Here is a 21431-nt window from a genome sequence, read left to right as displayed (position 1 = left end):
GAGAGAGATATACATATATATAATTTTTTTTTTGTACCAGCATCTGCAATTATTCTCTTACACTATATACATATATATTTATTTATATATTATATATATATATATGTATATATGTGTGTGTATATGCGTGTGTATATGTGTGTGTATATATATATATATATATATTTATATATATATATATATATATATATATATGTATGTATATATATATGTATAGCAGTGATAATATATAGATATAGAGCTCTTAATGATAGCGGAGTAAGGGGGTATGGGGAGAGGGCAGGAACGGGGTACTGATTGTGAATGATCAGCCATGATCACATTGAATGGTGGTGCTGGCTTGAAGGGCCGAATGGCCTCCTCCTGCACCTCTTGTCTATATTAGTACAGGAGTCAGAGGTTACGTGGAGAAGGCAGGCGAATGGGGTTAGGAGGGAGAGATGGAGTGGCGATGATTGAATGGTGGAGTAGACTTGATGGGCCGAATGGCCTAAATCTACTCCTATCACTTATGAACCTATGAACAAGACTTGAAGGGCCCGATTCTGTCCTGCACCTTTCTAGTGACCATTACACTTGTCTTATACAAAGCACTTGTATGTCACATTGTAGTCGTGTAGCAGTTTGTGTTTTCAGTGTTGACAATTATTAATTACGTACCAGGAAATAAAATAACTTCAGGTGGTTTCATTGTTTAAAATCTAAAGCCCATCGTGAGTTCCCAGTTCTGTTGGTTGCTGAGGTCTGATGTTTCTGATTTCTGGTTGGGACAGTTCAGTTTCAGTTCATTGTCACGTGTACCGAGGTACAGTGAAAAGCTTTTGTAGCGCGCTACCCAGTCAGCGGAAAGACAACACACGATTACAATCGAGCCGTCCACAGATACATGATAAAGGAGTAACGTTTAGTGCAAGGTAAAGCCAGCAAAGTCCGATCTAAGAGAGCAGTCATCTAGGCTCAGGGTCAGAGGTGCATTGTTGCTCCAGACACTTGTACTCCACGGTAGTGCGGTGGCGCAGCGGGTAGAGCTGCTGCCTCACAGCTCCGGAGACCCGGCTTCCGTCTGATGAAGGGTCTCGACCCGAAACGTCAACCATTCCTTCTCTCCAGAGATGCTGCCTGTCCTGCTGAGTTACTCCAGCTTTTTTGTGTCTACCTTCGTGAAGAATCAATGTCTCTCTGCCTTAAAAATATCCGTTGACTTGGCCTCCACAGCCGTCTGTGGCAGTGAGTTCCACAGATTCACCACCCTCTCGCTAAAGAGTGATGTAATAGTTTTATGAAGCATTTTACAATACAGCTGCTGGAAAATCAAACTAATGCAAGGATTATGTGCACTGATTATACGTGCGCCTGTGAAGCTGGAGGTGTGTGCAGGTGTGGAATGAGCCTGTGTTTCAGGCGAGTGGGTTGCAGTCATGGTGTTGTTTCTTGGTTTAATACCACATTGAAACGTCCCCATGTTCTGCTTCACATCTGCCAGTGCAGCTGACCGCATTCTTCCTACCTTCCTTGCTCAGATACCCCCCCACCCCCTCGCTGGCATTTCCAGTCTTGCCCATGAAGTTACGGTGTTCTCTCTGCCACGATCCATAGTCCACGGTTCATTCAACGCAAACCCCTTTATTGATCTCTTTCAGATCTGTTCCCTTGCCAGTCACCCAGTCCTGCTTCTCCATGTTCATAAGTTATATATATATATATATATATATATATATATATATATATTCGACCCATCAAGTCTACTCCGCCATTCAATCATGGCTGATCTATCTCTCCCTTTGAACCCCATTCTCCTCCCCATAACCCCTGACACCCGTACAAATCAAGAATCTATCTATCTCTGCCTTAAGTTCGGGACCCTTCTTCAGAAGTTGGGAATCTGAAGAAGGGTCCCAAACCGTAACGTCACCTATCCATGTTCTCCACAGATGCTGCCTGACCCACTGAGCTACTCCAGCACTCTGTGAAACGTCACCTATCCATGTTCTCCACAGATGCTGCCTGACCCGCTGAGTTACTCCAGCACTCTGTGTTTCTCTTTTCAGCTCATTAGATCCATTATAAGTAATATTACGATCCTTAGGAACCAATAAAACCAGTTGGCACTTTAGATTTATTAAAAGTTTCAGGGCCTCGTGAGGTTGCTGTAAGATAAAAGCAGACTCTGTGCAGGAGAACTCCAGCACTGCCCGCTGTGTACAGTATTTGTATGTCCGCACTGATAGAAAGCGATCCCTTGGTTCAGTGATTGAACACTCTGGGTATTAATAATGTGATGCTTTGAAAATTTTAATCCAGCAAACAATTCACTAAAGACGTGACTTGTGGACTAAAGCAATATTACGACCAAAACACACAGTGTTTTGGAACTCAGCGGGTCAGGCAGCATCTGTGGAGCGAATGGAGAGATGATGTTTTGGATCGAGACCTTTCTTCAGTCTGTCCATTCTCTCCACCAAATAGATGCTGACTGGCCTGTCGAGTTCCTCCAGCATTTAGCTTTTTGCTCAGGATTCCAGCATCTGCAACGTCTTGTGTTCTCCGAAATATCACGATGGTTATTATAGTCTGACAAATATTAAAATGTGTTGGAAGGAACTGCAGGTGCTGGTTTACACCGAAGACAGACACAAACTGCTTGAGTAACTCAGCGGGTCAGGCAGCATCTCTGGACAGAAGGAATGGGTGACGTTTCAGGTCGAGACCCATCTTCAGACTGAGAGTCAGGGGGAGACGGAAAAGAGAGACATGGAGGGGGTAAGGTGTAAAAACGAGAGATCAAAGGGGAAGCGGCTCAAGGAAAATGGGGAAAAGATCATCGTTAGCTAGGGGAAGGTGACACCGAGAAATACAATGTAAATTGTAATCAGGAGGTTTAGAGGGATCTGGGCCAGACACAAGTAAATGGGACTAGCTTAGATGGGGCATCTTGGTCAGCATGGACATGTTGTGTGACCCCATCACTCTAAGTGCCTGGGCAGCAAATTCCAGTTGATGCTTCAGTCCAGAGGTGAATGAGGGGGTCGACACACCGGTAGAGTTGCTGCCTCACGGCACCAGTGACCCGGGTTCCATCCCGACCACGGGCGCTGTCTGTACGGAGTTTGTACGTTCTCCCCGTGACCTGCGTGGGTTTTCTCCGGGTGCTCCGGTTTCCTCCCAATAGTAATTTTAAGATGATTATTATGGTCTGCAAAAATGAAGATGGTTGTGCATTGAAGAAAGTAACAGTGGTAGCAAGAATCCACAGAATATAAGAGGGGTGAAATGAATTTTGCAGCTTAATTTTAAGTTGCTTTGACTTGAAAAAGGGGTCTGGCAAGGAACAAAGTGTAACGATGCTCATGGGAATGTACTAGAACTAGGAGGGGTCACGGTGGCACAGCGGTAGAGTTGCTGCCTAACAGCGCTTGCAGCGCCAGAGACTCGGGTTCGATACCGACTACGGGTGCTGTCTGTACGGAGTTTGCACGTTCTCCCCGTGACCTGCGTGGGTTTTCTCCGAGATCTTCGGTTTCCTCCCACACTCCAAAGTCGTGCAGGTTTGTTGGTTAATTGACTTGATGCAAGTGTAAAATTGTCCCTAGTGTGTGTAGGATAGTGTTAGTGTGCGGGGATCGCTGGTCGGTGCAGACTCGGTGGGCCGAAGGGCCTGTTTCCGCGCTGTATCTCTAAACTAAACTAAACTAAAGAATCCAAGCAAATCCCTGGTGTCTAAAGAATGCTGCACTTACTAAAAAAAACTTGTTTGCATCTCTATTTGAAAATTCCACCTCAGGCAATGGATGGAAGGTGTGTTATTTGGCCCAGGCAGAGAACTGCCAACTCAAATCATTTCTGAGCAATTATTTTAATACAAATTAATTTGAATAGATTGGAGCAGCAGCTGGACACCTCTACTGACCGACACCCGTCTCGTTTCGCCGCGCGTTTGCAGTTTATTCCATTTCCCTGCCCGTTGTCCACTTCCTTTTAGAAGGATGAGAGGAGATCTTATCGAAACGTATAAGATTATTAAGGGGTTGGACACGTTAGAGGCAGGAAACATGTTCCCAATGTTGGGGGAGTCCAGAACAAGGGCCCACAGTTTAAGAATAAGGGGTAGGCCATTTAGAACTGAGATGAGGAAAAACCTTTTCAGTCAGAGAGAGTTGTGAATCTGTGGAATTCTCTGCCTCAGAAGGCAGTGGAGGCCAATTCTCTGAATGCATTCAAGAGAGAGCTAGATAGAGCTCTTAAGGATAGCGGAGTCAGGGGGTATGGGGAGAAGGCAGGAACGGGGTACTGATTGAGAATGATCAGCCATGATCACATTGAATGGTGGTGCTGGCTCGAAGGGCCGAATGGCCTACTCCTGCACCTATTGTCTATTGTCCTCTACACGTACTTCATAAGTTCACAGGTCATCGGAGCAGAATTAGGCTATTCGGCCCATCGAGTCTAGTCCAACATTCAGTCATGGCAGATCTACCTCTCCCCCCTCAACCCCATTCTCCTGCCATCTCCCCATTACCGTAAGGGTGGTGAATCTGTGGGACTCTTTGCTACAGAAGGCCGTGGAGGCCCAGTTAATGGGTATTTTTTATCCCAGAGTGTAATTGTTCCGCTGCCTATGCACCTGGCAATTAAACGCTGTTAGTGCTTGCGTGGATGTTTAAGAGCACAAGAGTCCACCTGGTGTCATAACCTATAACAGCAACAGTTTAATTAAAATAAAATATTTGCAGTTGGTGATTACCACATTGTGGAAACTTGTCAGATAGAGATGCTTGACTCTGAAACACAGGGTAGTGCAGCGGGTAGAGCTGCTGCCTCACAGCGCCGGAGACCCGGGTTCCATCCCGACTAAGGGCGCTGTCTGTAAGGAGTTTGTACGTTCTCCCTGCGACCTACGTGCGTTTTCTCCGAGATCTTTGGTTTCTTCCCACAATTTAAAGACATGCAGGTTTGTAGGTTAATTGGCTTTGGTATAAATGTGAACATTTGTCCCCGGCCCCCGGTGTGTGCAAGGTAGTGTTAATGTGCGGGGTTCGCTCGTCTGGCACGGACTCGTTGGGCCGAAGGGCCTGTGTCCGCGTTGTATCTCTCAACCAAACTAAACTAAAGACGGTATGTGTAGGAAAGAACTGCACATCGAAGATAGACACAAAATGCTGGAGTAACTCAGCGGGACAGGCAGCATCTCTGGAGAGAAGGAATGGGTGATATTTCGGGTCGAGACGAAGGGTCTGAAGAAGGGTCTCGAGCCGAAACGTCACCCATTCCTTCTCTCCAGAGATGCTGCCTGACCCGCTGAGTTACTCCAGCATTTCGTGTCTACCTAAACTAAACACAGTGGGCCTTGTAGACACAGTGAAAACGTAAGCCCTCTTTCTGTCTGCACCAACTGCATTGATTTTGTTGATTCCAGTAAATCTGTTACCAGCCCCAACAAGTCTCCAGTCCTTCCCTCGACCCTCCCATTGCAAGCATTCTGAATCAGCATTGATGGGAGATATTGCCTGCAAACATTGGCTGCACTAATTGCCATGTGCTGTGCAGCTCTGTAAATGACCGGCCCCAGATTTCTCTGCTCAGCCCCTCTAGGGTGGCGAAGTGCATCGGACTCTGAGACCGCCAACAGTGCCTCGTTTCTCCAGGTTTGTCCAACCTCTCCTTACACGTAATGCCCTCTAGTCCTGACACCTTCTGTGACCTGTGATCTATTCAGTCTTATGAGGAGTGGGCGCAGGGATACAAAGGACACGTGTAGGAAGGAACTGCAGGTGCTGGTTTAAACCGAAGATAGAAACAAAAAGCTGGAGTAACTCAGCGGGGCAGGCAGCATCTCTGGAGAGAAGGTCGAGACCTTTCTTCAGGAACGTCACCCATTCCTTCTCTCCACAGATGCTGCCTGACCCGCTGAGTTACTCCAGCACTCTGTGTCTGTCTGGGCTGTGGACAGATGGTTCAGTGTTGGAGAGAGGAAGGTCAGGGGAGATGGTGTCAACCCGACAGTGGTGGCTTCTCCTCCCTGTGACCGTGACAAGTTCATAAGTGATAGGAGCAGAATGAGGCCATTCGGCCCATCAAGTCTACTCCGCCATTCAATCATGGCTGATCTATCTCCCTCCTAACCCCATTCTCAAGCCTTCTCCCAATAACCCCTGACACCCCCTGCACTAATTTCAGAGATGCGTTTGGTAAACAGGCCCTTCGGCCCACCGAGTCCGTGCAGACCAGCGATCGCTGGTTCTATCTAATGCCCTCAGGACCTTTTACAGAGGCTTAATAACACACCCTGACCCCTGACACCCGTACTAATCAGGAATCTTGCCAATCTCTGCCTTAAAAAATGCCCATTGACTTCCCTTGCAGAATCCCCTGTAAAACATGTTGCTGAGTTATTCCCCCACCCCCACCCCCACCCCCCACCCCCACCCCTCACCTCCACCCCCACCTCTATGTTGTTACAGCCCCCAGCGAAGTCTGTGCTGGAAACACCAGCTTCAGTTTAATTTAGCTTAACCACAGGAAAATGACACAGAATAGCATCAGCAGTATTGGTTTGTGGGAGTGGGTGGGTGGGTGTGTGTGGCAGGGTTTGGTGCAAAGTTCAGTAAACAGACTGCTTTGTGGGCAATAAATGTTGTGGGTGGGGGGGAGTGGTGGTTTGAGCTCAGTGCATGCCTGATCTGCCACCGTATCTCTCTCCCTCTCTCTCTCTCTCTCTCTAGTTTTACTGACCTATTTCCATTTGCAATGCCAATAGTATCTTAGCAACTGCTGCAGTCCCTGTAGGAAAAAAAACCCTAGGCAGGCAGTCAGGCAGGCTGGCAGTGAGGCACTGAGTCAGTGAGGCAGGCAGTCAGGCAGGCTGCTGTGTTCATGTGTGTTTGCTGCACAGTGGTGCCGTGTATCAAGGTTACTGCCTGTTCTGTCGGGGATTTGCCCGGAACGTTTCTCCAGGAGCGGCCGGCTCTGCCGATGTTGAAGGAGAGCCCACGTCGCGCTGGTGATCTGCCCGAGGCAGGGGCAGAGCGGGCTGCCTGCCACCCCCTGGACCCGATGCATCCCCCTGCCCACGGGCAGCCCGGTGCCAGTCGGTCAGTCGTCAGCCCAGACGCGGGCAGTGGATTGTACTGACGAGGGGGGTGTGTGGGCAGCCCAGACTGACCCTTGCTGCCAGCCCAGACTGATCCTTGCTGCCAGCCCAGACTGACCCTTGCTGCCAGCCCAGACTGACCCTTGCTGCCAGCTGCTGCTCTCTGTACTCTGACGATGCTTGCGGTAAGATGAGGGGAGGGGAGGGGAGGGGGGTGGAGTGTGTGGCTGGGGAGGGGTGGGTGGGGATGGGAGGGGTGGGTGTAACTGGGTGTCTGGCTTTGCTAGCGCCTGTTCCCCAACACACACAGATAAGTGAGTGTTCCTCGGCTAGTGTGTGTGTGAGAGTGGGAGTGTGAATGTGAGACAGCGTGTGTGTGTGTGAGACTGTGTGTGTGTGTGTGTGTGTGAGACAGTATGAGTGTGTGTATGTGAGTGAGTATATGTGTATGTGTGTGTGTAACGGTGTTTGAGTATGAGGATGTGTGGGTGTGAGATAATGTGTGGCTGAGTGTGTGTGTGCTGTGTGTATGTTTCTGTGTGTGTGAGTGTGTTAGTTTGCGTGAATGTGTGTGCCTGGGTCTGTCAGTGTGAATGAGTGTGTGAGTGAATCTGTGTGTGTGTCTGTGCATTTGTGTGTGTGTGAGTGTGTCTGCGTTTGTGTATTTGTGGGTGTGTGTGTCTGTGTGTGAGTGTGTCTGCTTTTGTGTGTGGGTGTGTGAGTGTGTGTGTGTGTGTGTGTGTGTGTGTGTGTGTGTGTGTGCATTAGTGTGTGTGTGTGATTGTGTGTGTGTGCGTTAGTGTGTGTGTGTGTGTGTGTGTGTCTGTGCGTTAGTGTGTGTGTGTGTGTGTGTGTGTGTGTGTGTGTCTGCATTAGTGTGTGTGTGTGTGTGGGTGTGTGAGTGTGCGTTAGTGTGTCTGCGTTAGTGTGTGTGTGCGTTAGTGTGTGCGTTAGTGTGTGTGTGTGTGTGTGTGTGTGTGTGTCTGCGTTAGTGTGTCTGCATTAGTGTGTGTGTGTGTGTGTGTGTTGTGCTATTTGAACGCAGGTTGTAGGGCCGCTCTGCGTGTGAGCCTCCGGCCCGTGTTACCATGGAGAACAGATTGTCAGCGTGTGTGATGTGAGGGACGAGGGCTGTACACAGAATATTGATGGAGGCTGCGCACACACGCTGCGTACACATGCTGCGTACACACGCTGCACACACGCTGCGCACACACGCTGCGTACACACGCTGCGCACACACGCTGCGTACACACGCTGCGTACACACGCTGCGTACACACGCTGTGTACACACGCCACTGTGCAAAACACCGGCCACCGTCTAGACTGGGGGAGAACGGAGGTTGCTGCACCCCACTCCCCCTGACTGACCTGCAAAATTGTGTGTGTGTGTGCGAGTGTGTGTGTGTGCGAGTGTGTGTGTGTGCGAGTGTGTGTGTGCGAGTGTGTGTGTGCGTGCGAGTGTGTGTGTGTGCGAGTGTGTGTGCGCGAGTGTGTGCGAGTGTGTGTGTGTGCAAGTCTGTGAGTGTGTGTCTGTGTGTGTGTGTCTTTGTGTGAGTGTGTCTGTGCGTGCGTCTATCTCTGTGTGTGAGTGTGTGCGCGCGTGTGAGAGGGTGTTCGTGTCTGTGAGTGTGTCTGCGTTTGTGCATTTGTGGGTGTGTGAGTGTGTCTGCTTTTGTGTGTGTGTGCGAGCATGTGTGTGCGAGTGTGTGCGAGTGTGTGTGTTTGTGCAAGTCTGTGAGAGTGTGTCTGTGTATGTGTGTGTCTTTGTGTGTGTCTGTGTGCGTGTCTTTGTGCGTGTGTGTGTGCCCGTGTGCGTGCGTGTGCATGTCTTTGTGCGTGTGTGTGTGCGTGTGTGTATGTATCAGTGCATGTCTGTGTGTGCGTGTGTGTGTTGATGCTGCCTCACAGGTTCACTCTGTCCCGGGGGTGTGGGGGAATGCAGGGGTGAGGGGCAGTACTTGGCTGACCTGACTGTGTCGGGTTGCAATGAGCATTGGTATTAGATTTTTGCAAGTCGGCCTGGCTGTAAAGTGATTTTGTTTTCTTTTAAATCAGGAGGGGGTTTGCTTGCGTTCATTACAGACAGGCCCTGCCTGTGTCCACCCCTCAGACTGCGATACAGGGCCATGGCTTTGTAGGCTAAGTAACTAGGAAGGAACTGCAGATGCTAGTTTATACCGAAATTAGACATCTTCACAAATCCTGCAATTATTCAGAAGTTAGTTACTTGCCTTGAAGAAAGACACAAGATGCTGGAGTAACTCAGCGGGTCAGGCAGCATCTCTGGAGAGAAGCAATGGGTGACGTTTCGGGTCGAGACCCTTCTTCAGTCTGAAGAAGGGTCTCGACCCGAAACGTCACCCATTCCTTCTCTCCAGAGATACTGCCTGTCCCGCTGAGTTACTGTGCGTGCGTGTACTCTGTGTGTGTGAGTGTGTGCGCGCGTGTGAGAGGGTGAAGAAGGATCTCGACCCGAAACGTCACCCATTCCCTCTCTCCAGAGATGCTGCCTGTCCCGCTGAGTTACTGTGCGTGCGTGTATCTCTGTGTGTGTGAGTGTGTGCGCGCGTGTATCTCTGTGTGTGTGAGTGTGTGCGCGTGTGTATCTCTGTGTGTGTGAGTGTGTGCGCGCGTGTATCTCTGTGTGTGTGAGTGTGTGCGTGCGTGTATCTCTGTGTGTGTGAGTGTGTGCGTGCGTGTATCTCTGTGTGTGTGAGTGTGTGCGTGCGTGTATCTCTGTGTGTGTGAGTGTGTGCGCGCGTGTGAGAGGGTGAAGAAGGATCTCGACCCGAAACGTCACCCATTCCCTCTCTCCAGAGATGCTGCCTGTCCCGCTGAGTTACTCCAGCATTTCTTGCCTATCATTGGAATATATTTTATCGGTGGGCTCTAAATTAACTCTTGGAAAGAGACGATTCTGTGCGAAAAGCTGGGGGAAGGGAGGTGTTGGTTTATAAAGGGTTAAGAGTAAGAGGAAGTCTTTACGCTCTGCAAGTGGGTTGAGTTAAGTTGTTATTACTGCACCTATAGTTACAGACAATCAGACCCATTGTTTAAGTGCACCTTACTTTCTTAAGTGTCTTTGAAGCACGCAAGGTATCTCATTCCTGCCACTCTCCCCGCTCAACACAGAGACTGATCGGCAGGTTTGTGCTTGTTATTCAAATTACCAGATGACATCAACAACAACTTGCATTCACTTGGCGCCATGATCCTGGGGAAATATGGACAAGCTCAACACACAGCGTGGGCTGCTGCTGGAACAGTTACCCTCCCCTCCCCCTCCCCTCCCCTCCCCCTCCCCCCCACTTCCTTTCAAATCATAGAAACATAGAAAATAGGTGCAGGAGGAGGCCATTCAGCCCTTCGAGCCAGCACCGCCATTCAATCTGATCATCCGAAATCAGTCCCCCGTTCCTGCCTTCTCCCCATGTCCCTTGATTCCGTTAGCCCTCAGACCTATATCTAACTCTCTCTTGAAAACATCCAGTGAATTGGCCTCCACTGCCTTCTGTGGCAGAGAATTCCACAGATTCACAACTCTCTGGGTGAATTTATTTTTCCTCATCTCGGTCCTAAATGGCCGACCCCTTATTCGTAAACTGTGGTAGTTTAAGACCAATGCTCCCACTGCCCCTACAACCTTCTAGATTTTAGCGATGAAGTGATTATCTTATAAAGCGTGATGTGTCTGGTTGGACCTTTGCTCATTGGTCTTAGAGTCATAGAGTGATACAGCGTGGAAACGGGCCCTTCGGCCCAACTTGCCCACACCGACCAACATGTCCCAGCTACACTTGTCCCACCTGCCCGCGCTTGGTCCATATCCCTCCAAACTTGTCCTATCCATGTACTTGTCTAATTGTTTCTTAAACATTGCGATAATCCCTGCCTCAACTACCTCCTCTGGCAGCTTGTTCCATACACTCACGATCCTTTGTGTGAAAAAGTTGCCCCTCAGATTCCTATTAAATCTTTTCCTCTTCACTTTGAACCCATGTCCTCGATTCACCTACTCTGGGCAAGAGACTCTGTGCCTCTACCCGATCTATTCCTCTCATGATTTTATACACCTCAATAAAATCACCCCTCATCCTCCTGCGCTCCAAGGAATAGAGTCCCAGCGTACTCAACCTCTCCCTATTGCTCACACCCTCTAGTCCTGGCAACATCCTCGTAAATCTTCTCTGTACTTTTGCTAGCTTGACAACATCTTTCCTATAACATGGTGCCCAGAACGGAACACAATACTCTAAATGCGGCCTCACCAACGTCTTGTACAACCGCAACATGACCTCCCAACTTCTATACTCAGTACTCTGACCGATGAAGGCCTATGTGCCAAATGCCTTTTCGACCACCTTATCTACCAGCGACTCCACCTTCAAGGAACCATGCTCCTGACAGTTCCACCATGGGGAAGAAATGTCAAAGAGGGCCCAGTATAGAGGGCACAGAATAGAGGGCACAGAATAGAGGGCACAGAATAGAGGGCACAGAATAGAGGGCACAGAATAGAGGGCGCAGAATAGGGGGCGCAGTATAGGGGGCACACTATAGAGGGGACAGTATAGAGGGCACAGTATAGAGGGCGCAGAATACAGGGCACAGTATAGAGGGCACAGTATAGAGGGCGCAGAATGGAGGGCACAGAATAGAGGGCGCAGAATAGAGGGCACAGTATAGAGGGCACAGTATAGGGGGCACAGTATAGAGGGCGCAGTATAGAGGGCACAGCTTTAAGGTGAAAGGGGCAAAATTTAAAGATGTGCGGGGAGACGTTTTATCCACGGGTCATGTTCTAGGAGCAGAATTAAGCCGTTCAGCCCATCAAGTTCACTTCGCCATTCAATCATGTCTGACCTATCTCTCCCTCCCAACCCCATCCTCCTGCCTTCTCCCCATAACCTCTGACACCCGTACTGATCAAGAATCTATCTCTGCCTTTCAATATATCCATTGACTTGGCCTCCACAGCCTTCTATGGCAATGAATTCCACAGATTCACCACCCTCTGACTAAAGACATTCCTCCTCATCTCCTTCCTTTGATTCTGAGGCTGTGCCCTCTGGTCCTAGACTCTCCCACCAGTGGAAACATCCTCTCCATATCCACTCTCTCCAGGCTTCTATCTCTCATGCTCACTGCTACCTTGAGAGGCACATGCATTTCACGATTCATTATTGACTAAAGTTGTGAGATGGCTTATTGTGAGGAGGGGAGTCAGTCAATTTATAACTGTTCAGTGGGTGAATTGAAACAACGCTCGTCATTATAACGCGGGGCTGAGTTTATTCAATTCCATTCTCAATGAGTCTGAATGCCTTTCGATGCACCATCAATTTCCCCATCTTCATAATTAAAAATCTGACACTTGGAGTGAAAGAAAGTCACTTTAGGATCTTTCATAAAGCAATTATTTCAAAAAAGGAACAATGATTTGCACATCCCTTCCTGCCACAGTGAAACACAGATTCATCAGCGCCGTGACTTGGGCTCTGCTTGCTTGTTGCCTTTTGTGTAGTCTTGTCCTTAAGGTATTTGCCTGAGGTATGGAGATTTTGGTAGATGCAAACACAGGCAGCAGCCAGCCCTGCACCATTGTGGAGACATCTTGGAAGCAGTACTGTTAAACATCTTGGCCAGGACAATAGGTGCAGGAGGAGGCCATTCAGCCCTTCGAGCCTGTACGCACCGCCATTTAATGTGATCATGGCTGATCATTCTCAATCAGTACCCCGTTCCTGCCTTCTCCCCATACCCCCTGACTCCGCTATCCTTAAGAGCTCTATCTAGCTCTCTCTTGAATGCATTCAGAGAATTGGCCTCCACTGCCTTCTGAGGCAGAAAATTCCACAGATTCACAACTCTCTGACTGAAAACGTTTTTCCTCATCTCAGTTCTAAATGGCCTACCCCTTATTCTTAAACTGTGGCCCCTTGTTCTGGACTTCCCCAACATTAGGAACATGTTTCCTGCCTCTAACGTGTCCAACCCCTTAATAATCTTATACGTTTTGATAAGATCTCCCTTCATCCTTCTAAATTCCAGTGTATACAAGCCTAGTCGTTCCAGTTTTTCAACATAAGCCTAGTCCAGCGATCCCCGCACACTAACGGGAGTGTCGAGGACTAGAGGTCATGGCCTCTGAATTAAGGGACATTCTTTTAGGAAGGAGATGATGAGAAATTTCTTTATTCGGAGGGTGGTGAATCTGTGGAATTCATTGGCACAGACGGCTGTGGAGGCCAAGTCAATGGATATTTTGAAAGGCATAAATAGATATATTCTTGATTAGTGCGGGTGTCAGAGGTTATGGGGAGCAGGCAGGAGAATGGGGTTGGGAGGGAGAGAGAGATCAGCCATGAATTAATGGTGGAGTAGAGTTGATGGGCCGAATGGCCTAATTCTGCTTCTATAACGTTTGAACGTATAGATGTGTGTGTTCACATGTGGTGTACCCCTGTGTACATCTCCCTGTGTGTGCAATGACTGAAAAAATCCAGAAACCCACTCACTCCCCTGATTACCTGTTAACAAACTTTCCATTTGTGAAGTTGAAGATTGTTTAAAAAGATTTCTGTGTGGAATATTACTTATTTACATATTCTTTGTCAGGTTTAGTTTAGAGATGCAACGTTGAAATGGGCCCTTCGGCCCATCGAGTCCGCCCGCACCGACCGTCCAGCCATCATCCCGTACACTAGCACTCTTCCTACGCACACTAGGGACTGCTTACAGAAACCAATTAACCTACAAACCTGCACGTCTTGGGAGTGTGGGAGGAAACCGGAGCACCCGGAAGAAACCCACGCGGTCATGGGGAGAACTTACAAGCTCCGAACAGACAGCACCCGTAGTCAGGTATTGAACCCGGGTCTCCGGCGCTGTGAGGCAGCAGCACTACCCGCTGCGCCCAAGATATGAAGGATAAATTGGAGTCAAAAGTCTCTTTTCTAGATTTGACATTGGGATCAATATTTATTTTCCAACATCCATACAAATACGTGATGCTCGTAAGGACAAGAATAGGTTGCTTTTTAAAACAAAATATCAATGCTCTTAAAATAACTACAAAGCAATAATTTTCTCCATTATAACATTTGAAAGTGGAGAACGACTGAATCTTCGAGACAAGAACTCAGCGGCACTTATGAAGTTGCCGATTTCCTACTGAATGCAAGAATCTTGTAAAACAATAGAGGAAGCTGTAAGGTGGATAATCTTTCAAAGGGTGAGGCACGGTGGTGCAGCGGGTAGAGCTGCTGCCTCACAGCGCCAGAGACCCGGGTTCTATCCTGACTACGGGTGCTGCCTGTACGGAGTTTGTACGTTCTCCCCGTGACCTGCGTGGGTTTTCTCCGAGATCTTCGGTTTCCTTCCACACTCCAAAGACGTACAGGTTTATGGGTTAGACACAAATTGCTGGAGTCACTCAGCGGGTCAAGCAGCATCTCGGGAGAGAAGGAATGGGTGACTTTTAGGTTCGAGACCCTTCTTCAGACTCGACCCGAAACGTCACCCATTCCTTCTCTCCCGAGATGCTGCCTGACCCGCTGAGTTACTCCAGCATTTTGTGTCTACCTTCGATTTAAACCAGCACCTGCAGTTTTTTTCCTACTGGTTTTTGGGTTAATTGGCTTGGTGTAATTGTAAACATGGTCTCTGGTGTGTGCAGGATAGTGTGTTAGTGTGCGGGGATCGCTGGTCGGTGCCGACACGGTGGGCCAAAGGGACTTTTTCCGCGCTGTATCTCTGAACTAAAATTAAACTGCAGCTCTATGATTCTATAGTTGTTCATTTTGTGGAGAAATTGAAATAGTTTGGGAAACATTTGTTGGTTTTTGTTGGTGTTTAATGGACCTCGGTGTGGCTGGTTTTCAGGAGAGATGAGATAAAAACCAGTGCTGATGAAAGAGAGAGTGTAGAAACATTCTGAAGAAAGATCCCGACCCAAAACGTCACCTATCCATGTTCTCCACAGATGCTGCCTGACCCGCTGAGTTACTCCAGCACTCTGTGAAACGTCACCTATCCATGTTCTCCACAGATGCTGCCTGACCCGCTGAGTTACTCCAGCACTCTGTGAAACGTCACCTATCCATGTTCTCCACAGATGCTGCCTGACCTGCTGAGTTACTCCAGCACTCTGTGAAACGTCACCTATCCATGTTCTCCACAGATGCTGCCTGACCTGCTGAGTTACTCCTGCACTCTGTGTCTATCTCCTCAGAACCACCTATCTACTTTCAGTAAAATGATCCCTTGAGGACCAGTGTTGAGTCTACACATGCACTGACGAGCTCAAGGCATAGCTTGTGTAACCTCTGTGCAGTAGGTTTGTTCTCTGGAGTAGTCGGGATGGAACTGGCGCTTTGAGGCAGCAACTCTACCGCCGCGCCACCTTGCTGCCCGACGCACATGGAAATGCAGGCAATGGAGTGATATGGATTGGATACAGGCACAGAATTACAGCACAGACATGCGGGGCCAAAGGGCCTGTTCCTATGCTCTACTGATCCGCCTTCTGAAGCAGAAACAGTTGTTGCTTTGTTGTTTGGCGGTGTTGCAGCCCAGAGGGTCGGTGTGGCTGTAAAAGTCTTTGTGCATTTTGCTCTGAATTCTCCCGACATAACCAGAGCCTCTAAGAACACATGTTTCCAATGATAACGGAGGGAGCGTGAGGGAGTGCCTCGCTCGGTATGCTCTCTCCCTGCTGTGAGAGGTCTGTTGGTTGGCCTGGTGACTCCACGCTGTTACGGACAGACAGACGTTCTCTCTCTCTGCAGCAGCAGCAGCAGCAGCAGCAGCAGCAGAGATCTTTACAATGTGTGCCTCTTGCAGCCGGCCTTGCCGACGAGTCGAGACGCTGCCCCTGGCTCGGTAACATCCCCACCACTCTAGCTTTGCGAGGAAAAGCACCGGGATCTGCACTGATCCTTCCTCCCGGGAAAGGGGGGGGATCGGAGATGCGTGAATGTGCCGCACCGACCCAGAGCCCACGGTCGGCGTCTAAACCCTGCCTTGTCACCATCTCCGTCGTTCTCGTCTGTGTGCAGTGAACTCTCCCACAGTCAGGATTGGAGGAAGGAACTGCAGATGCTGGTTTCAAACCGAAGATAGGCGCAAACAGCTGGAATAACTCAGCGGGGACAGGCAGCATCTCTGGAGAGAAGGTTACAGGTGGCGTTTCGGGTCGAGACCCTTCTTCAAATCAAGAGGTCAGTTTTAACTTCCACTGTGCAAAATGAAAAACTTGCCTCTAAATTTACTGCATGTGGGCTTAAACTACAAAACTGCCAAAACTCCCTTTGTGGCACAAGAAATCTTGAATGAAACATTCTGGAGATTTGATGGCAGCATTTCAAACAATGCTCATAACTTTGGTAAAAGTTTTATATTTTGCCGGGCCGTGAGGAATTCGGGATGATGGTTTACAAGGTGTTACATATTCTGTGGAGAGGAACAGCTGGTGTTGTGGTGGGCAAATGTATTCACAACTAAATATATGAACAAAACAATCTATTGTGTGGTCTGGGTGTGGGATAACAGACAATGTTCTTGAAGATGGACACAAAATGCTGGAGTAACTCAGCGGGTCAGGCAGCATCTGTGGAGAACATGGATAGGTGACGTTTCACAGAGTGCTGGAGTAACTCAGCGGGTCAGGCAGCATCTGTGGAGAGAAGGAATGGGTGACGTTTCGGGTCGAGAACCTTCTTCCAATGTTCTTGGTGGTTCATGGTCACAGGTGGCTAAGGTGCCAGAGGGATTCAGTGGGTTTAGGCAGCAAAGGGTGGCACGGTGGTGCAGCGGTAGAGTTGCTGCCTCACGGCATCAGAGACCCGGGTTCGATCCTGACTACGGGCGCTGTCTGCACGGAGTTTGTACGTTCTCCCCGTGACCTGTGTGAGTTTTCTCTTAGATCTTCGGTTTCCTCCCACACTCCAAAGACGTGCAAGTTTGTAGGTTAATCGGCCTCTATAAATTGTCCCTCGTGTGTGGGATAGTGCTAGTGTACGGGGTGATTGCTGGTCGGCGCAGACTCGTTGGGCCGAAGGGCCTGTTTCCACGCTGTAACTCTAAAGTCTGAAGTCTAAATCTGTGAAGAAAATGGGCAGACGTTGTGTGGATGGGAAAGTGGGATAACATAGATCTAGTGTGAACAGTGATCAATGGTTAGCATGGACTCGGTGGGCCGAAGGGCCTGTTTGCAAGCAGTTCCTGAATGTTTCCAGTATTTGCTGTTTTTACATGAGAGATAACATTCCATCGCTTGGGCAGGTTACAACCCAGCGGACATAGTGAACATTGACTTCTCTAACTTCAAATAGCCCTTGCTCTACCTCTCTCTCCGTCCCTCCCCCACCCTGGGGCGTCCTGCTAGTTTCACTCTTTGTATTCCCTTTCATCACCTTGTCCCCAGCCAACAATGGACCATTGTGGGCTCCACCTTTCCTTGGGTCACCGGTGCCGGCTCTGATTTGCTCTGAACCTTCTCATGCCTCTGGGTTGCCTGTTCCCCTGACTCTCAGTCTGATGAAGGGTCCCGCCCCGAAACGCCACCCATTCCTTTTCTCCACAGATGCTGCCTGACCCGCTGAGTTACTCCAGCACTCTGTGAAACGTCACCTATCCATGTTCTCCACAGATGCTGCCTGACCCGCTGAGATACTCCAGCACTCTGTGAAACGCCACCCATTCCTTTTCTCCACAGATGCTGCCTGACCCGCTGAGTTACTCCAGCACTCTGTGTCTACCATTCCAACATTCTATGTTTGAGATCTAAAACATTTTAGTTGGTGGAGATCTGAAACGAGTGAGATTGTTGAAATACATTGTCGATTGGGAGGTGTATGTGGAGAGAGAGAAAAAGTGAGTTAACATCGCAGTTTGATGATTACCTTGTCAGTGCTGACACAAACAGGAACGGCTGGCTATCTGAAACTGTTGACTTAAATGCCGAAGGCCGTCACGTGCCCAGCTGAGTTGTGTTTGAGTTTAGCTTATTGTCAGTGAAAGCTTTTGTTGGTCAGCATAAGAAGATGAGCTGCTATTATTTGATCTAAAGTTGGAGCAATAATGTTTATTTACTGTCACGTGTACCGAGGTACAGTGAAAAGCTTTTGTTGCGTGCTAACCAGTCAGCAGAAAGACAACACATGATTACAATCGAGCCGTCCACAGTGTAGATTTTTTTAGATTTAGAGATACAGTGCAGAAACAGGCCCTTCGGCCCACCGTGTCCGTGCCGCCCAGCGATACCCGCACATTAACACTATCCTACACACACTAGGGACAAGATCTCGGAGACTCCGTGTACAGATACAGCATAAGGGAATAACGTTTAGTGCAAGATAAAGTCCAGTGAAGTCTGACTCAAGTTAGTCTGCTTGACGTTGCACACCTGATGTAAGATCATAAGACTTTTCTATGGTAGACATAGAGAAATTGATGAAAGACACAAAGTGCTGGAGTAACTCAGCGGGACAGGCAGCATCTCTGGAGAGAAGGAATGGGCAACGTTTCAGGTCGAGACCCTTCTTCAGACTGAGAGTCAGGGGGGAAGGAAACGAGGGATATATTGATGGTGATATAGAACAAATGAATGAAAGGTATGCAAAAAAAGTAACTATGGTCAAGGAAAGGTGGAGCCCACAATGCTCCGTTGTTGGCTGTGGGCTAGGTGATAATGAGTTATACAGACAGTGAAACTCATGAGGACGAGAGTGAAACTAGCACGACGACCAGGGTAGGGGGAGGGATGGAGAGAGAGAGGGGATGCAAGGGTTACCTGGAGTTGAAGAAATCAATAACCATATTGCTGGGGTGTAAGCTGGCCAAGCAAAATATGAGGTGCTGTTCCTCCAATTTGTGTTGGGCCTCACTCTGGCAAATTGATGCTTTGTTTTGTACATAAGACCAGCCCAGAGGGCTTATTACCGGGCGAGAGGCTGATGCATAACCTGGTGGTCTAGTATTCTTCATTGGTGGTCTATCCCCCACAAGATAGATGCAGGAAATTGTTCCCAATGTTGGGCGAGTCCAGAACCAGGGGGCACACAGTCTAAGAATAAAGGGGAGGCCATTATTCAAACTGAGGTGGGTTGTGAATTTGTGGAATTCTCTGCCACAGAGGGCAGTGGAGGTCAATTCACTGGATGAATTTAAAAGAGAGTTAGATAGAGCTCTAGGGGCTAGTGGAATCAAGGGATATGGGGAGAAGGCAGGCACGGGTTACTGATTGTGGATGATCAGCCATGATCACAATGAACGGCGGTGCTGGCTCGAAGGGCCGAATGGCCTCCTCCTGCACCAATATTCTATGTTTCTTTGTTTTTATGTTTCTATTGTTAGAGGCATAGAAAGGGTAGACGGTCAGAACTTGATCAGTGCGGGTGTCAGGGGTTACAGGGAGAAGGCAGGAGAATGGGGTTAGGAGGGAGAGATAGATCAGCCGTGATTGAATGGTGTAGTAGACTTGATGGGCCGAATGGCCTGATTCTACTCCTATCACCTGTGACCTTATGAGAACCTTTTCCCCAGGGTGGAGATGTCCAACACTAGAGGCCCTAGCTGTAAGGTGTGAGGGGGAAAGTTTACAGGAGACGTGGGGCGCAGGTTTTTTACACAGAGGGGGGTGGGGGCCTGGAACGCGCTGCCAGGGATGGGGTTGGAGGCAGATACGGTAGTGGTGTATAAGAGGCTTGTAGACAGGCACATGGATATGCAGGGAATGGAAGGGTGTGGATCATGTGCAGGCAGGTGAGATCAGATTAACCTGGCATTGTGTTTGGTTCAGACATTGTGGGCCGAAGGGCCAGTTCCTGTGCTGTACTGTTCAATGCTCTAATATGAGGGAACTGTTTGGACTTTAGAGATACAGCGCGGAAACAGGCCCTTCGGTCCATTGAGTCCGTGTTGACCAGCGATCCCCGCACACTGACACTATCCCAAACACTGGGGACAATTTACAATTTTGCCAAAACCAATTAACCCACAAACCTGCACATCTTTGGAGTGTGGGAGGGAACCGGAGCGCCCGGAGAAAACCCACGCGGGTCACGGGGAGAAGGCACAAAAAGTTCGTACAGACAGCACCCGTAGTCATGATTGAACCCGGGTCTCTGGCGCTGTGAGGCAGCAGCTCTACCCGCTGCACCACCGTGCCGCTGTTTAGATTTTTCGATTTTTTAGATTTTAGATTTAGATTTAGAGATACAGCACGGAAACAGGCCCTTCGGCCCACCGGGTCCGCACCGCCCAGCGATCCCCGCACATTAACACTATCCTACACACACTAGGGACAATTTTTACATTTACCCAGTAAATTAACCTACATACCTGTACGTCTTTGGAGTGTGGGAGGAAACCGAAGATCTCGGAGAAAACCCACGCAGGTCACGGGAAGAACGTACAAACTCCGTACAGGCGGCGCCCGTAGTCAGGATCGAACCTGAGTCTCCGGCGCTGCATTCGCTGTAAGGCAGCAACTCTACCGCTGCGCCACCGTGCCGCACCCCACAGGAAAAGGAGAAGACTGCAGTTTTGAAGGAAGATATTTGCCTGTGGATTGTAGCTGACTTTGCAGTGGGTCCAGCCATTGCAGCAGAGCTATGTTTCTCCATCCTGACCCCACTCTCAATGCAGTGACTAGGGGTTGCCAACTTCCTCACTCCCAAATACGGGACAAGGTGATGTCACCGCCCTGCGCCCCACGTGAACTCATCCAGCCAGCGGCCACGCGCTCCCGGCCCGGGCGGCCGCCATTGGTGGAGCGGGAGAACTTGGCCGCTGACTGGGTGAGGTCACGTGGGGCGCGAGGCGGTAACGTCACCCTTTGTCCCGTATTTGGGAGTGAGATAGTTGGCAACCCTACTAATACGGGACAAGGGCGGTCCCGTACGGGACAAACTAATTAATCCCAAAATACGGGATGTCCCGGCTAATACGGGACGGTTGGAGACTCTAGCTGGGACACTGCTGGGAACGATCTTCAACCCAATATCCTGAACCACACCAGTTGAATCTAGGGTCAGCTGGTGAAATATTCAAAACCTCTAGTGTTTTCAATATGAATTTTAATATTAGAATTTTAATTAAGCCTGCATTACTGTACGAAGTTTCTACTCTACTTCCAGCTCGGACCATCAATCGATATCATTTTTAAATCCATTTAATCGTTCTGCTTAGTTTTTTTAAAAGCACTTAATGTGCAATATTGGGTTTAATGGGAGTGTCGGGGACTGTGGTCAGACAGGCTGGGAGGTTGTGTCGCTCCAGGGGTCAGGGCTGTGACTGTAACCCCATGTGTTCACAGGTCTTCCTGCATCGTCTCGG

The 21431-nt window shown here is 49.0% G+C and overlaps 1 protein-coding gene across 1 annotated transcript in view; it reads left to right on the top strand.

The window, feature by feature from the left end:
- The first annotated feature begins 13923 nt into the window (after positions 1 to 13923).
- The window catches only part of ahdc1 (AT hook, DNA binding motif, containing 1), an 86066-nt gene continuing 78558 nt past the window's right edge, over positions 13924 to 21431 (top strand). The window contains exon 1 of the mRNA XM_078422975.1: positions 13924 to 13955. The gene's annotated coding sequence lies outside the window, so the exon portion shown is untranslated. The remainder of the gene's footprint in view (positions 13956 to 21431) is intronic.

The sequence above is a fragment of the Rhinoraja longicauda genome, chromosome 27, assembly GCF_053455715.1.
Source record: "Rhinoraja longicauda isolate Sanriku21f chromosome 27, sRhiLon1.1, whole genome shotgun sequence".
NCBI classification, from domain to species: Eukaryota; Metazoa; Chordata; class Chondrichthyes; order Rajiformes; family Arhynchobatidae; genus Rhinoraja; species Rhinoraja longicauda.
Note: the sequence above shows the minus strand (reverse complement) of the source record. Positions and strands in the feature narration are given on the sequence as shown.